Genomic DNA, 18,749 nt, shown 5'->3' with positions numbered 1-18,749 from the left:
ATAAAAAGTAAATGGGGCACTTTCATGTCTAGTTTTTTATTTTATAGGGAGTTCTGGGAGTCAACTCACTGGCATATAGATTATTCTACTTTATATACTCTAAATCCACATAATGAAACACTATTACACTCATATGCACTCTCTCTCACTTGCACACCTGTGCATGATAAGTGTCCAGGGACAGTTTACCTGTGTGTCCGGGAAGTCTGTAGTTTTGGAGCACTTACTATATCATGGCCCTATAGTCCTGGTATGGTGCAGGTGTGTTTGTGTGTGTGTAGGGGTGTGGTGGGTGGAGGTTGTTACACGCTTGACTTGAGTATGAAGTGGCCCCAAGCTGTTCCTTCAGATTACTCTCCTCGTTCCCCAAAGACTAAGCAGTACAATAACTCAAACAACTCTGCATGCACACTCATACTTCCTTAAGCCCCTCACAACATAATACAATTCTTAAGACAGACATGCATATCGCAACACACACACACACACACACACACACACACACACACACACACACACACACACACACACACACACACACACACACACACACACACACACACACACACACACACACACACGCACACACACATTTTTCCAACATATATAGCTCACCCAGAGGCCATGGACACCAGCACGTGTGGACATTTTTGCAGTGATAGAGCGATCCATCTGAATCTCCCCAGAGTCCAACATGTGTAAGTGTATCGCTTTGTTCCGGTGTATGTTTCCAAGGACAGGCACAGCATGGAAAAACACAACATTTCCCAGCATTCCTCTGGGTGCCGTACAATCACTCCCATCCCATTATTCTTTTTACCTAATAAACAATTCCCAGCTTGCCTATTACAACTGAATTGAGCCTTGTCTTTAGTCACTTGGAAAATATCATTACCAAGTTATGACATTGTTAAACTAGATGTTATTGTCTGTGTAGCTATAGTATAAAAATAACTTGTATTTTTGTGCCACAGACCTCCATTAGAATGACCATGGGCACTGACATTTATTTTGAGTCAAATCTACATTCACGCAATCCTGCAGTTGTAAATACCAACTTTGTATGTAATTATCCGCATGCAAAAATAGCCCCCCCCCAAAAAAGTATTAATGTTTGAGGAACTTGCAAAACACTGCAGTTGCCAGCAGTTTGAGAAAAAAATAATTTATGTATTTTGGTTATGCAAGCTATTGACACGTTTTCTGCTTTTTATTTATTTTTGTAGATTTCCTAATAATGTAAGTTCATTTTTTTGTTTCATTATAATCTTAATAACATCATTTTCTTGGGCTTGAAAGGGTTCAAAAGGCCAAGAACTTTGTAGAATTGTAGAAATACATATGTTTGTATAAAGCCAAATATGCTAGGGGTTGCAAAGTAGATTGTAGAATGTCGAATAGTGGGTGTCTGATTGATTCATCACTGCCTTCATGCACATTGAGTTCCCCTTTTTAATGTTGTTCCTGGCTTTACTGTAAGTACATCATCAGTTATCGTGTTCTTTATTAGGACATGGGTTGAATGACGGCAGCTGTTTCATTTGATTTCACTTTTTTACTGCCCTCCCTTTGAACAATCTGCTCAGTTAGTTGGATGTCAGATGGATATTTTTAAGAGAGTGCAGTTTGAATGTTTCATGCCACAACATTAGCTTTAATGTTTTGAACAATGCAGCCCAGTGCCAGCAATTGCCAGCAGTTAAAACCCAAACTTTCCTTTTCCTTTGTGCCAAGCTTTATGAGAACATAGACCTTCTTTAGATGTGAAAACAACATTTTGAGTTGGTGCCATCCTGCTGACGTATTGACAAGAGGACATGTCTGAACCACTGAAACTGAGTTCCATTTCATGTCTTCTTAATGTTTTTATCACTGTTTGTGTGGGAATGTATGTGTTTATATACGTGTGTGTACCTGCAGTTGTGTATATGCGCAGCATTGTGCAAGCTGCTCCATGACTCCCTCTCAGATGACTCACACACATGTCTGAGAGTAACTAAATAGAAACAGGTAAAGAAAATAGAAATGCCCCCATGTCCTTTCATGCTTGATCTGTGTGGGAAGGTTTGTTACTCAGCCAGACAAAAGGGAAACTTGCCATCAATGTGAGTAAACACAGCAGTCTGGGACCTGGGGGGTATACTGCGAAGCAGGATTTTCGCTTAGCCGGCTAAATTCAGGGAAAACTCCGGCTTTCCGGTCATCCGAAGCTGGTTCTCTTTTTAGCAAGCTAGATCTCCATGGTAATATATGCTAAGCAGCTAACCTGGTCGGGACCAGGTTAGGTTGCAGGCTAAGAGCTCAACTCAGTGAAAACACCGCCTGCTGACCAATCAGAGCTCAGTGTGCGGAGTTTAAAGCGATCAAGTCATATTACAGGAGAAAGGAAATACAGAAAAACTGCCGTCGCAGGAAAGACGGCCGGCAAAAATCACCGACTGTGTGAACGTGAACATTAATAGAATATCACCTCCATCTTCAGAGCAATCTGACTATTATAACATTAGCGTTAAGAAAGCTTACTTAAATATCGGCCACAACATAAGTAACCGGATCAGAGTACATTAAGTACAGTCCGCGGCATATCACTTCATAATGTATCATATATCTCCTGATCTGAGTCAGCTGAGCCGTATCTGGCCGTGCAACACTCACAGTGTCACATACTGTATGCAGAAGTATTATTTTAAGCAACACATTAAGTTGACGAAACACTCGAGACAAATGTAATTGAAGTCAGATCGTGTTTTAGACGGGGCAGTGATATCATAAACCTGTTAATGTACGCATTCAAACACTTTTTCTTTTTCCAGCTGTATTCACCTTGCAGGTGCAGCTATGTGGCTTTGATCCTGGATAAAGTGTTTAAGTCATGGATGTTTAAAGTTTAACTTCTTCATTTTTGACTAGTATTAAAGTTCACTTTTCATTCAGGAAGTATGACGCTGCGCTGTCAGTGCGCTTCTCCATGTTTGTGATTGGTCGAATGCTCCAAATACCACCCCTTTCATGTGAACGCGCACCTAACTAGATAGGACACGGCTGGCTTGAGCGATCCACTTGATAACCAGCGTCGTAGGACAGTTTAGCGAGAGCGCGTATGTTTTGGATTAGGCCAACCGGCTAACTCAAACATATCCAGGTTAGGTTGAACCAGGTTCGTAGCATAGGCCCCTGGCATTGTTACAGCTTCTTATTAGTCAATATCCCATAATGCTTGTAGGGCACTTTCTCTATTATGTGTCACACATATAAATAAAGGAACTCTTTAGGAGTCTCCCTTGAGCTCAAGGTTGTGTTGAGTTGTGGGCAATTAATGACCTTTTTCACACACAGCATTAAAAGCTGCACAGCGGGCAGCAGTGATAGTGTTTGTTTTAGCTTGAGGTCTGGATTTGGTTGAGTGATATCAGTCTGTGGTCTGAGCGACTACCGTCTGCCCTGTGATAGACAGAGTTGACCACTGACTGTTGACCTTTGACACCAGATAGAGAAAGGCTGCGAGCAGAGGTCAAAGACTTTGGCTGTCATGGAGGTTAAACGAATCATGTCAACAAATCCAAACACAACAAGGAAGTCGTAGGTCTATTCAAATTGTGGTTATTTATGTCTAAATTTGGTTAAAAAAAAGAAAAGTGGAATTGTGGATAAGAGTTGAACGTATGTGCACACAGATAAAAATGATAATTTGAAGGGAGATAGACCTTTGTTATATATGTTGGTCGGTTAAGTCACATTAAAGGATTTGAAATGATAATCGATATGTAATATTGTCAAGAAATCCAATAAATAGAAAAAAACTCACAATGCTTTAGTCTTTCTAGTCTACACTGTCTTTGACAACCAGCCCAAAGTCTTACTGCAGATACATCTTTAAAAGCAGGTCACAAATATATGGTTAATCTCCTTTTAAAAGTTGAATTATTTGCTATGTGGAATAGTCTGGCTCATTGTGTTCATTTTTGTGTTTTTAGTCAAGCGACAAACAATACTTATTCAGACCATCAGAAGAAAAGCTAATTATATTCAAATACATTATATTGTAGTTTTTCCCAAGGCTGCACAGAGTAATCCATTGGCTCTCCCTCTCCTCTTGTGCCATATGCAGGCCTGCAACCAACACAACCACAAAGCTGTATGCTAATACATATGGGATGACTTGGCCAATTATGGAAATTAGCTTTTTAACTTTGTACTACTTTTGGAACTAATGCTAGCGTCTTTCATTGGAAAAGAGTTATCAAATTAAATGGCTTGTTCTGTAAATCCAGCCCTTAATTATTTTTTTTACCACTTTTAAAAGAACAATATAATCAGAAAACATACCTGTCAATCAAAGTGGTTACCAGGGAAACGTCTGCATTTTGAGCCATTCTGTGAGCCAACTGCAGGCCTCCTCCTGTTGGCATGGCAGCAGAATGATTGATTGGCTCCTCAGGGAGAGAGAGAGCAGCTCCAGGCTTCCTCTCTCTCTCTCTCTTTCTCTCTCTCTCTCTCTCTCTCTCTCTCTCTTTCTCTTTCTTGCTGTGTGTTGTGTGTTAATGTGTGTGTGTGTCACTGTGCAAATGCATTTTGATGTGGCGCTTTAAAATAGAATTGATAACACTTCCTGTGTGTGTGTGTGTGTGTGTGTGTGTGTGTGTGTGTGTGTGTGTGTGTGTGTGTGTGTGTGTGTGTGTGTGTGTGTGTGTGTGTGTGTGTGTGTGTGTGTGTGTGTGTGTGTGGTGTGTGTGTGTGTGTGTGTGTGTGTGTGTGTGTGTGTGTGTGTGCGTGCGCTAGTGTGTGAATTATGGCTTTAACAGTGACTGTAATTGACCCTGCGTGATCCAGACTTGGCCCCCGTGGAACCGTTAGTCAAAAACCGGGGGGTGTTAAATCGTTGACAAACTGGACTCTGTTTCACTCCACATGATCCGGGTACAACTTTTCATTGCAGCTATAAATTGTATTCATACTTCAACAATATATCTCAAAATGAATGATGAGCATTCAGAACATGTCACGTCCGTTTGCTTTTACATTTAGAGGTTGTTTAATTAAATAAAACTTGAGAATGGGCAGTTTGGGCACACAACAGGGTATACAGACACACACACTACCTCTCAGTCCTATGTTGTGCAGGAGTTAGTTGACCACTAACCTTTCTTAAATTACCACGTCAAACTGTATTAAAGACCACGGCAGTGTTAAAGGATTACTTCACTCCCAAATTATCCAAATGTCTATCAGTTATTGAATTTGTCTTACCTTGATCTCCTAAAGAAACCTTGTTTATCTCGCATGCCTCCACGGTGAACAAAGTATCCAAAAACTGAGAAGTGAATAGGGGCTACATTTAACAACAGCAAAACTCACTCACACAACTCGTGCAGTATATTACAAGTCTCAGCATTTATCTAAGTGATATACAAATGGTAATTTTGGGTGTGAAGTACTCCTTTAAATCCAGCTTCTCAGCCAAACCAACACAACAGGATCAGGGTTCGTGTTTGCCTAAAAGTGAGCATCTCTGTTTCACACGGTCTCTTATTCTCATCGATTGAGTGTCCAATGGAATATGTTTGTTTTTTTTACGAGCCTCTGTCTTTAAACACACTCCACAGTCTGCAAAAAAAATCAACTACAAGTCTGGCCTTATACTGTAGGTTCCAAGAGTGCAGACAGGAGGACAATAGACTGAACCAAACAGATTACTGGAGGAACTTCGGAAGAGTCAGAAGTTTGTGCTTTGCTTTCCTGTCTTCAAAGGATGTACAATCTACAGCAAAAATAATAATGTAACTTTAAAGAGAACAAAACACATTCCACATGTGGCATCAAGGTTTACGTGTTCCTGACTTTCTGTTACGTATTGTTTCATTTTGTTAACTATATTTGAATTCTTACCTTCTTTTTTTGTTACAACTTCCAAGCAGCAAAGCGTTATACTTCTATCTGACAGGTCAAGACTTAGTTCATAATTTCTGCTTTTCCGTGCGTATTTCGTTCTGTCTCTTTTTCACATTCTTCTTTTCCACTCCTGTCTCTCCAATGATCTCCCCACCCCTTCATGACCAAACAAAACACAAGCACTACTTTTATGTTATGTGTGTCTACACACAATAGTCAGTCTAAACAAGGTTATCAGTGCTGCTCCCAGACTTAAATGGCTCAAAACAGCACGAGAAACGAACCCCTTTTGTTTGTGGCTCAAATATATTATTATTTTTTATTTCGTTGTTGCTTAACTTGAAGTCAGCCACCGTTTACAATGAAAAATATGTCCTTACATTTTGTTGTGTTCTCCAAAGACGGACACCACACTTGAAATAGTTAAAATGCACTTTGTATTTTTCAATAGGTAATGAACAGCCATGTTTTTTGTAAATCATGTGCTTTTTAAAAGAGCCATATTTGTTCCTAACCATTATACTTATAGTGGTGTATAGTAAATTGTTTTATTTTGTTTTCCAAAGTATAGGATCTGATATGTGGATCTTGTGGTATGTTTTTCTTTGCATGAATGTGTGCATGTAAAGCACATGTTTGGGTTGCCGTCTCCTGCCTGGGTGCTGTTATCATCTGGAGCTCACCGTTTTATCTTTGCACAGCAGAGATGATAAGGGACAACTCAGGACACGCTCTGGACCAGTCTTGAATGAGTCTCTGCACACACACACACACACACACACACACACACACACACACACACACACACACACACACACACACACACACACACACACACACACACACACACACACACACACACACACAACACACACACACACACACACACACACACACACACACACACACACACACCACACACACACACACACACACACACACAGATTCTTCCATTGTATAATACGCATAAAGGGTATGGGAAAGGTATGTTGCAGTTGAAAATGACTAATTAATTAATACAGGATTTGGCACCTGATTCACACAGGTCATCTTTAGTTCTTAGCTTGTTTCTCTAATGAATTCTTTTTTTTTTTAAAGTACTTAAAACTGTTCAAGCACCTTCTGTGACTCAATCGGTACCAAGAGCTCTGCTGCTGTTGAATACATGTGGGAAGATTCATCTTCAAGCTATAAGAGAGCTGGGATGATTTAAGATTTAAGCAGTGCTTAAGCAAACTTAAACAAAGCCCTCATTCTTTTTTAAATTACAGGCGTTTGTGCAGGCTAGAGGAGGATTATGACTTGACAGATTTATAGGGAGATGGATAGGAGAGAGTGAAAGACAAGAAGAGGGATTGCCCAACTGGGTCAAATCAAACTCAGGGAAAGTCATCTAGTTCAAATTGGCACCAAACTCTTACTCTTATTACATTCTGCTTTCAACCACATTTAATGAAACAGATATTTTATTACATGAGGTATGATCCACAGAACCGCCACAGCTTTAATACATTCAAGATGATTATTTGTCATCTGATGTCATCATTTGTAAGTAACTGAATAAAACAAAGACTATTATTTTGAAAGGAACATTCACGCTGTGTGGAAAGGAATAATGGTCTGCATTATGGAAATGAAAGCCACAAATATATCTACCTTCTACCCCTTTTCATTTGATGCAATTCTTTAAACTAAATCCTTCACTTTCTCTCCTACCAGTGGTCACGTCACTCACACACACATTTGTACATCAGGGCCGATGATAAGGGCTTGGCAGTTGAACGGTTTGGTGCGGTTGTTCCTGTAAGAAGGGGCAGCTGTGAGCGGTGTCACTTTAGCTGAGATGGTGTATCTGCACTGGGCATCGCAGCAGCTCCTGTCATCACTTTGTGTGAGTTATTACTCCAGGAGTTTCCTGTAGACGCAAACATTAAATCATACAGTAAAGGCACACTAGCTATCAAACCTATGATGTTTTCATATAATCTAAATGCACACATCCAGGAGGGTCTTTGAGTCATATGTAGTTACCTCATAATGAGGATGCGTACAGGCATACTGTATATTTTTCTTGGGTTCGCCACTCATAAAAGGGTAGAATCAAAACCAGACACTTCAGCAGGTGACGTGTTGAGAACAGGTGTGTCAGACACTGCTGTGCGTGTCTATCACTGCAGCACCAGCCATGGCACAATGCAGGTTTAGTCATGCGCATTCCAAGATAGGAACACTCACACCCATGCTGCAGACATCTAAACAAGGACTCAGACCAGACAGAGAGTGATCATACTAACCCCTGCTACACACACATACATACATACATACATACATACATACATACATACATACATACATACATACATACATACATACATACATACACGGGGTCCTTTAATTATCCCGATACACTTACCTCATCCTTCAAAGCTATAAGACAAACACCTGGTCACATTACCTCATAGAGACAAAAATAAACTGGCACACATGTAAACAACCAGTCTAGCTATTACTAAAGTTAAGTCATGTGATTTATTTATAGATCACCATCTCAAAATACAAAGAATACAACACAATCAAATGAAAAAGACAGTTAAAATGTAATAAGTACAAAAGATAATTCAGTGAATAGACACACAAATACACAATCAATTCAACAAATAAAAACATGAAGAAGACTGTTCAATGACTGTATCTTTACTGGAAGTTTAGCCACAGAGAATGGCTGCCAAATCTTTGGTCACATAGTCATTTAACCATAATCCATTTAGTAATCAGATTTTGTATTAAAGTTGATGCAATACATGGGTGTTTCTCATAAGCAGGGTTGTGTAGATAAAAGGGAATGGAGGTACAAACATTCCTTTGACATTAAAGATATACCATTTAGACAAGTCTAATAGTAACCCACCAGCCTGTGGAAATTCCCTTCATGGAAAGAATTCATTACAAATAACTCTTTCACTTTCCTCGAGGCATTTCCTCCCCATAAGTATATCCTAGGCTCTCTTAGTTAGCTTGCATAGTTAACCGTGCTCCATAATGAAATATATATTTGAATAACAATCCAAAAGATAGGCTTATTTACTTAATCTCTTTTTTTATAATGTTCCTACTTTTTTATTGACACATTCAATCATTTCTCAACTTTCCTATGTTCATCAACATGTTTTCGATGTTCAACCCTTTTATGCTTGTAATGATAACAAAGTATGCAAGCTTACTAATGATTGGTGCAGAATTATTGTGTGTGTAGCAATCGAGTGGATGGGTTAGCGGTTAGCTTAATAACAGTAAACACTGGTAACTTAACTCACTAGGCCTAGAGCTAAAGTTTATCATAACATTACACCAGACAGTGCATGTGTATCAGTAATATACTGTTTTGTATTGCTGTATGGCTACTGTGTAAACCCAATAGGCTAACTAAAGTATTTTAGTTGGCCAGCTAATGCTAGCAAAGTTACAAAGTAAAACTCGTTTTTTTCCCAGGGTCCTCTTGTAAGAGATGTTGGTACCACTTTACAATAAGACTACCCTTATAAAGGATTCATAAAGGGTTTATAATTAGGTTGTGAATTAGGTTGTAAACACTTTATTAATCATTAAGAACCATTTATAAACCAGTTCTAACGTAGTTTTCATGCATCAACTCAGGCTCACTATTTGGCAAGATGACTAAGCCTTATATTGGCTAACTAAGCTTACTTCGTCTTCTTCATCAGCCATCATCCTTGGTATCTGTTGTTCACTGAGTTGATTCTGCCCATCCATCTTGATGTTTCTTGGCATCTCTTTATGACCATTTATTTCGAGTTACTAACATTTATAACTGCCAAAAGGGAACCTTATTGTAAAGTGTAAAACACATTCCCATTTATTAATGAGTTACTACCATTTTCAATAAGACTTAGCAGTAGATAAATGTGGGCTCACTATTTGGCAAGCCACCGGTCACAGGTGCCCTGTTTATCTCATGTCTTATAAAAGCTTATTAATGATTTGTAAAGTGTTCACAACCTAATTAATAAATGAATTACAAACTATTCGTAAACCCTTTATAAGGGTAGTCTTATTGTAAATGGTCCCGAGATTTTAAATCCAAAAATAGGGAAAGGGCTGCTGTTTGAATTGTTAACAATCTGTTCTGCCACTGTGGAGACGTCAATGTCTGTCCCTCAGCAATTTGAGGCCGAACGTTTTTGGGTCTGTGTATAAGTAAAGGAGTATAACCTCTTTACTCTAGGTGGGTGATTGTGTTCAACATAAATGACCCAGGGAAACATACACATTTAAACTGGGGAAAGAACATTGCATCTAACACATAATCCATTGAGAGGTCTCCTTAATGTGTCACATTAAGAGGATATTAAGCTGGGGACATGCTTTTCTTTTTGCGGTCACTTCACATATTCTCTGAGATCATATTGCTATGTTAGCTCACTGGTGAAACTTGATAACATGCTTGTGTCTTCATAACATGATCTTCTTCAGATGCATGCCTCTTGTCTTGATGTCTTGATTAGTTCTTTCAATAACAATATTATTAATTGATTATATTGAATGATATTTTATAATTGTTATTTTGATTACCGGTATTAACTACTTTTTGTCAGTTTGGTTGCTCCATACAAGCCAATTCACATTTTATTTAAAGGTCACCTATTGTGCAAAATCCACTTTTTCATGTATTTTATACATAACCATGTGTTCCCTCTGTGTAAAGAGATTCTGAAAGTTTCAGGAAAAAAGATTGGCTCACTTTTTGTCCTGATCCATTTATATAAAAACTTGTCTGAAAATTAGCTGATCAGACTTTGGCCATTTTATGATGTCATAACGATTTTTTGGCTTGTGTAACCATTAGCCAATCACCAACCAAGGTACCCCCCGCCCACCTTATCACCTGAATCTCCTCCTAGAGCACCATTGTGTTCTTTTTAACCAAATATCTCTCAGAGGGACGTGGGGAGTGGCTCCTTATTTTCATCTAAAGTAACAGACAGAGAATCAGCACTTTTGAAACAGGGCTGAAACAGGGATGCTACAATGCTCGATCTGTTTGGTATTTCGAGCCAAAAACTTCAGAGACATGTTTGTATATATCTGAGACCTATAATATATTGAAGAAAAAACAGTATAATAGAGGACCTTTACATTTGAGGAAAAGACATATGATCCAACAGCATGCCGTCTTGGAACATGTTTCCTTAATGATGGCACTTTGTCCCCTTAAACTCTCCCTACTGACCTTTCCTGTGTTAGTGCCAAATGTCAATAGCACACAGAGTTGCTGAGCTGTCAGTCAAACTCATGTAGCGCAGTATGAAGAAACACGAGCAGATGCCCTTTTTTTTTAAAGCTGCATTTTTCATGAAGCATTTTTACTGAAAAGTTTCCTCCTCACAGAGGATGAATAGTTTCTGCCTCTTGGTTTTGGTTGCCTCTACAAGAGAGGTCAGCGCTTTGCCATCTGTTTACAATATGAAGCATGCTTGACGTGGAGCCACCATACCCGGCACGCAAGCAGGAGCAGCAGGCAGATCAAAAACACGGTGTATCCTTTTAGCAGGTTTATATTGTGAGTTTGTACAAGAGCTCTAATAAAAAGACCATCTGTAAGAACTGTAGTTGAAATTCCTCTGTAAACTCTTCTTAATGATTCATATTAAACCACAGAGCAGGAGGATATGCAGTTACGCAGACTGCACTCCCTCGTGACTTTTTGACTCCAACCATGCCAATAATTACTCTTGTTCTTATCCGGACTCCCATTTCCACCATGTGTTTCATGTTGCTCTGTTGAAAGGCCTTTGGAAAGCCCCATGTAAGGAGGCAGCACTTGCCATACACAGCTTATGTTCAAACACTGCTATCTCTTTCTGTTTTATTATTTCTTCTTCTCCTCACTTGATGAATGGGAGTGTGGTGCTTTGCCCATCTCCCCAGACCCTTCTTTAGTCTCGAATAAAAGAGATACCATCTACGACTTCATGAGCCTGAGAACATCGTCCATCACCGTATCAACAAGGCTTATTCAGACCTCCTTCATTGACATCTACAGGGGTCCATCTGTCCTCCCACACTCAAACACTAGTCGTAAAAAGCGTGTGTGTCTTCCCCTTCGCCCTCATCTATCCCGACAGGTTTCCATTAGTATCTGCGGATATATATCATGTCGAAGGCACTTAGATACATGGAAACACTTCGCGTTTTTTTATGAAATCTAGTCAGAGAACAGAAATGGAGAATTTGGAATTCCAATGTGTGTGTATTATTCTTCTGGTGAGTGTCTGTGTGAATTTGTGTGTGTTCAGTTCAGCGGGTTCTGTCTGTGTGAGGTAAATCACTCTGTTCCTGGTAGAAAGCCTGGTCGACCGCACCCACAAACCACACTCAACTCTGGCTGGCTCACACTTTTTACCGGGGTACAGGTCCGTTGAAGTTTATACATCTTGGCTTCCTGTGCTTTTTCTCAAACAAACCTTCCCTCATTGTTTTTCCCTGACACGCGCTTTTGGCAAGCCCCCCCTCTTTTTAAGCATGAACGCCCAGTACCGAGAAAGGGAGTGAAGGAAGAGGGAAAGAGGAGGAAGAGGGGGTTAGTTAGAAAAAGAAAAATCGAGAGAGGGTGAAAGAAAGAGTGGGCCTCAATTTTTGTGACGCCTAGCACTCGCCAAACCCAAAACCCACAAAGAATGAGATTGGAGGAGAAAGGGAGGAAGGGATGGAGAGGAGGCGGGAGAGAAGAGAGAGGCTTATGAAAACGGCCGTGGATGAAGGCAATCTTTAATAAGTAGAGAGCCTTGGGTTTCTGTGGTGGCTGGTAATGGCTCCAGTTGTCTAGGAGGAGGACTGAACAACACAGTTTGTTTATCCAGAGTGGTGGGACTTGCTAGCTTAACGGCTTGCATCTTAGACATCTATGATGACAGCATGGATTGGCTCACCGGTCTCTTGATTTTCTGCTTTCCTTACGGCAACGGTCAGTGAGCCACCCAACAGACTCAGAGCTGAACTTGTGGTTCACAAATTGCCAGTGTAGCCAGTTATTCCCTAGTTTAATCAGGGAAGGGCCCTGAGTTCGTTAACTCAATAAATCTAAATTTACCAATGAAGAATACATAAGGTAATGTTGTCTTATTTCTCTTAAATTATCCTGTTATATTTTACCAATGTACCCTTTGTGTTATCTTGAGTCCCTTTAAGCACCTTTAAGTACTGTAACTTTGCTAGTATTAGATTATGTCTACTCTACTATAAACATATACACAACTGAACAATTTAGCTGAGTGACATATAAAAGAAATGTATATTTAAATGTGTTGAGCACAATGACTCTTTACCTTAAACACATTAGTTTAAATACCTCTATTGATATAAATCACCAAATATCACACTGGAATCAGTTTTAGAAATAGAGATCTCAATTATTTTACTGTATACTTGTGAACAAACAGGAAATACACAGTCAATGTACCTTCAATAATGTCTGGTCCAGGCTCTCGTCAGCTCACGCCTAGACTACTGCAACTCCCTCCTGGCTGGTCTACCTGCATGTGCCATCCGACCTCTGCAGCTCATCCAGAATGCAGCGGCTCGCCTGGTCTTCAACCTTCCTAAATTCTCCCACACCACGCCGCTCCTCCGCTCCCTCCACTGGCTTCCGGTAACTGCTAGAATCCACTTCAAGACAATGGTACTTGCGTACCATGCTGCAAATGGATCTGGCCCTTCCTACATCCAGGCCATGGTTAAACCGTAAACCCCAGCACGTGCGCTCCGCTCTGCATCAACCAAACGGCTCGCTGCGAGGGGGACCCAAGTTCCCATCAGCAAAAACACGTGGGTTTGCTATCCTGGCTCCAAAATAGTGGAATGAGCTCCCCATTGACATCAGGACGGCAGAAAGCTTACACACCTTCCGGCGCAGACTGAAAACTCATCTCTTTCGACTCCACTTTGAGCGATAGAACTATTAACAAAGCACTTATATACTAATAAAGGACTGGCTTACCTAAAGCCAGTTGAGTAGCACTTTGAGTAGAAATGTTTTTGCTCTATGAAGCCTGATGTACTTATATGATTCTGTTTTCTTCAAGTTTGTATTTTGTTGGTCGAACGCACTTATTGTACATCGCTTTGGATAAAAGCGTCAGCTAAATGCAATATAATGTAATGTAATGTAATGATGAATAATCCCTTTAACTGGAAATTATTAATCATATCAAAATATTATAAGGTCACCTTTGAATACAATTTCACACTTAACTCAGTGGGCCCACACTCACTCAGCACACACACACAAGCCGGCAAATAAAATGAAATAATACCCCTCACGTTGCAGGCCTGATGTGATGCTTGAGAGCGTTGAAAGTCAAAACTATTTGTCTTCTTCACTCAAATGAGAAACAAAACCAGAGCGATACCTTACATCTTCAACCCCAAACTGCAGCTGTACCGATCCCTCAGTCTCAGATGGCGATCAACGGTGGCGGGAAGGTGTCCAGCGACGGTGTGCTCTCTGGTATTGTCCAAAACTCCTCACTGTCACCAACTTACAGCAAAACTGATAAAGGTCTTCAGGGTTTTCATGCCGAAAAACCCCGAACTGAAGCCAATAACGCCAGCTGAGTTAGTTATAACGTGGCTAAAGGCCCTGACACACCAGGCCGATATCCGCCGTTTTCGTTAGTCGGACGACGAAGCGTGCCCTGTCGCCCAAACTCAATTTGGTGTGTCCCGCACCGTCGGCCGTGACACGCCTTATTTAGCCTTTCATGGCCATAGGCAGTCGGACAAAGAAATCACTCTGATTGGCTGTTCAGCTAGCGAATCAGTGCATGAGAAGCGAAACGGTTGCTTGAGAATGTCTTCCACAAGCAACACTCCAATGGCTGATAGTTGCAGTACCGCACGGAACATGTTTTTGATGGACGAGAGTGAAAATGGAACGCACACGCTATTTGTTGTTTGTTTAGATCCGTTTAGATCACGCAGTCTGTTCTTCTTCTCTGTCTTCCGGTTGTTGCCTCTTTTGAATGACGAATACACACTACCGCCACCTGCTGGTAAGGAGAGTTATTGCCACTCGCGCATGCGCAGTTCGTACGAGCTCGGCTGAAGTCTTTGCGGTGTATTCCAGTGCGACACATGGCCAAGACGCAGGAGAACACGGTGACGCAACAGTCGGCGTCGGCGAGTTCTCTGGTGACTGCTTGGTGTGTCAGGGCCTTAAGAGTCCATTCACTGTATTAATGAATGCAAACACTCATTTGCTAACAAGCTAATACACACACGTGGATTACTCTGGGACAAACTTGAAGTAGAAAGGTAATCAGTTCCTTGCAAACAGCATGTAGAAAAGAATCCATATGAAGACTGTTGAGTTGATAATCTTGAGAAACTAACTACATACTTATTTGCTATAAAGTGTCAACTTTTATTCACTCTGTGCCGCGACTTTGTCAGTCAAGCCACCACTCTCACGCACACTCTGTCTCCGCCTCATAACTTCAACCCTTGACCCTTAAAACACAATATTTATAATTATACATTTGTCTTTTAAGCATATGTATTACACTTTCCCTTTTAAACCGTTGTGAAATATCTTTTAATCGTTATCTTTGCATGAACTAGATATTTTAACAACACTTATCTAAATGACATATTTATTATCTTGTTTTAATTTCACTGTAAGGGTTATTGTCTACCTGGTTACACCAGCAAGACATGATGGGGATCAATGTCACAGTTGTTGCTCTGTGCACAGGAAAAACTATATTTTAAAGATCTGGGCTCAAAGAAAAGTCGTGGTACTGAAATGTTGGTGACGTAGTGACCAATGGCTGTGTTGGTGAACTTCTGTTGCTTCAATACTTCACATAAATAAGTTCTCTAGGAAGGTGTTGCTTCAACAGGAAAACTGAACTCACCAACCAACCAATTACTCTCTTAATATTCATTGTATCTGACATTGCTGTATTCGATAAAAATCTGACCTCTCTGCACAGTGACGTTTGGTTTAGCCCTAGGAGGTTATGACCTTTCGAGTCAAAGATGTCAATCTGTCTCCGCTACTTTCCCATCAACAGTGTGAGGAGACATGTGAAATCTTTTTTAATTGACCGCTTAGACATAAACCTTAAAACCCAGGGTCTGTGGTCAGAGTGGGTGCTGTTTAAAACCAGCCGCAACTCCATGTGATTTATTCGAGTTTTCAAACAGTTTGCCAATGATAAGAGTTAGTGGGGAGGAACTTAACCTAACCATGAACATATAGCCTCAAGAAAAGTAAAGTGCAAGCTATTGACACGTTTTCTGCTTTTATTTATTTTTGTAGATTTCCTAATAATGTAAGTTCATTTTTTTGTTTCATTATAATCTTAATAACATCATTTTCTTGGGCTTGAAAGGGTTCAAAAGGCCAAGAACTTTGTAGAATTGTAGAAATACATATGTTTGTATAAAGCCAAATATGCTAGGGGTTGCAAAGTAGATTGTAGAATGTCGAATAGTGGGTGTCTGATTGATTCATCACTGCCTTCATGCACATTGAGTTCCCCTTTTTAATGTTGTTCCTGGCTTTACTGTAAGTACATCATCAGTTATCGTGTTCTTTATTAGGACATGGGTTGAATGACGGCAGCTGTTTCATTTGATTTCACTTTTTTACTGCCCTCCCTTTGAACAATCTGCTCAGTTAGTTGGATGTCAGATGGATATTTTAAGAGAGTGCAGTTTGAATGTTTCATGCCACAACATTAGCTTTAATGTTTTGAACAATGCAGCCCAGTGCCAGCAATTGCCAGCAGTTAAAACCCAAACTTTCCTTTTCCTTTGTGCCAAGCTTTATGAGAACATAGACCTTCTTTAGATGTAAAACAACATTTTGAGTTGGTGCCATCCTGCTGACGTATTGACAAGAGGACATGTCTGAACCACTGAAACTGAGTTCCATTTCATGTCTTCTTAATGTTTTTATCACTGTTTGTGTGGGAATGTATGTGTTTATATACGTGTGTGTACCTGCAGTTGTGTATATGCGCAGCATTGTGCAAGCTGCTCCATGACTCCCTCTCAGATGACTCACACACATGTCTGAGAGTAACTAAATAGAAACAGGTAAAGAAAATAGAAATGCCCCCATGTCCTTTCATGCTTGATCTGTGTGGGAAGGTTTGTTACTCAGCCAGACAAAAGGGAAACTTGCCATCAATGTGAGTAAACACAGCAGTCTGGGACCTGGGGGTATACTGCGAAGCAGGATTTTCGCTTAGCCGGCTAAATTCAGGGAAAACTCCGGCTTTCCGGTCATCCGAAGCTGGTTCTCTTTTTAGCAAGCTAGATCTCCATGGTAATATATGCTAAGCAGCTAACCTGGTCGGGACCAGGTTAGGTTGCAGGCTAAGAGCTCAACTCAGTGAAAACACCGCCTGCTGACCAATCAGAGCTCAGTGTGCGGAGTTTAAAGCGATCAAGTCATATTACAGGAGAAAGGAAATACAGAAAAACTGCCGTCGCAGGAAAGACGGCCGGCAAAAATCACCGACTGTGTGAACGTGAACATTAATAGAATATCACCTCCATCTTCAGAGCAATCTGACTATTATAACATTAGCGTTAAGAAAGCTTACTTAAATATCGGCCACAACATAAGTAACCGGATCAGAGTACATTAAGTACAGTCCGCGGCATATCACTTCATAATGTATCATATCTCCTGATCTGAGTCAGCTGAGCCGTATCTGGCCGTGCAACACTCACAGTGTCACATACTGTATGCAGAAGTTATTTTAAGCAACACATTAAGTTGACGAAACACTCGAGACAAATGTAATTGAAGTCAGATCGTGTTTTAGACGGGGCAGTGATATCATAAACCTGTTAATGTACGCATTCAAACACTTTTTCTTTTTCCAGCTGTATTCACCTTGCAGGTGCAGCTATGTGGCTTTGATCCTGGATAAAGTGTTTAAGTCATGGATGTTTAAAGTTTAACTTCTTCATTTTTGACTAGTATTAAAGTTCACTTTTCATTCAGGAAGTATGACGCTGCGCTGTCAGTGCGCTTCTCCATGTTTGTGATTGGTCGAATGCTCCAAATACCACCCCTTTCATGTGAACGCGCACCTAACTAGATAGGACACGGCTGGCTTGAGCGATCCACTTGATAACCAGCGTCGTAGGACAGTTTAGCGAGAGCGCGTATGTTTTGGATTAGGCCAACCGGCTAACTCAAACATATCCAGGTTAGGTTGAACCAGGTTCGTAGCATAGGCCCCTGGCATTGTTACAGCTTCTTATTAGTCAATATCCCATAATGCTTGTAGGGCACTTTCTCTATTATGTGTCACACATATAAATAAAGGAACTCTTTAGGAGTCTCCCTTGAGCTCAAGGTTGTGTTGAGTTGTGGGCAATTAATGACCTTTTTCACACACAGCATTAAAAGCTGCACAGCGGGCAGCAGTGATAGTGTTTGTTTTAGCTTGAGGTCTGGATTTGGTTGAGTGATATCAGTCTGTGGTCTGAGCGACTACCGTCTGCCCTGTGATAGACAGAGTTGACCACTGACTGTTGACCTTTGACACCAGATAGAGAAAGGCTGCGAGCAGAGGTCAAAGACTTTGGCTGTCATGGAGGTTAAACGAATCATGTCAACAAATCCAAACACAACAAGGAAGTCGTAGGTCTATTCAAATTGTGGTTATTTATGTCTAAATTTGGTTAAAAAAAGAAAAGTGGAATTGTGGATAAGAGTTGAACGTATGTGCACACAGAAAAATGATAATTTGAAGGGAGATAGACCTTTGTTATATATGTTGGTCGGTTAAGTCACATTAAAGGATTTGAAATGATAA

Source organism: Pseudochaenichthys georgianus, chromosome 1, assembly GCF_902827115.2.
Source record: "Pseudochaenichthys georgianus chromosome 1, fPseGeo1.2, whole genome shotgun sequence".
Taxonomy (NCBI): Eukaryota; Metazoa; Chordata; class Actinopteri; order Perciformes; family Channichthyidae; genus Pseudochaenichthys; species Pseudochaenichthys georgianus.
The sequence above is the reverse complement of the archived record's forward strand: the minus strand, read 5'-3'. Positions refer to the sequence as shown.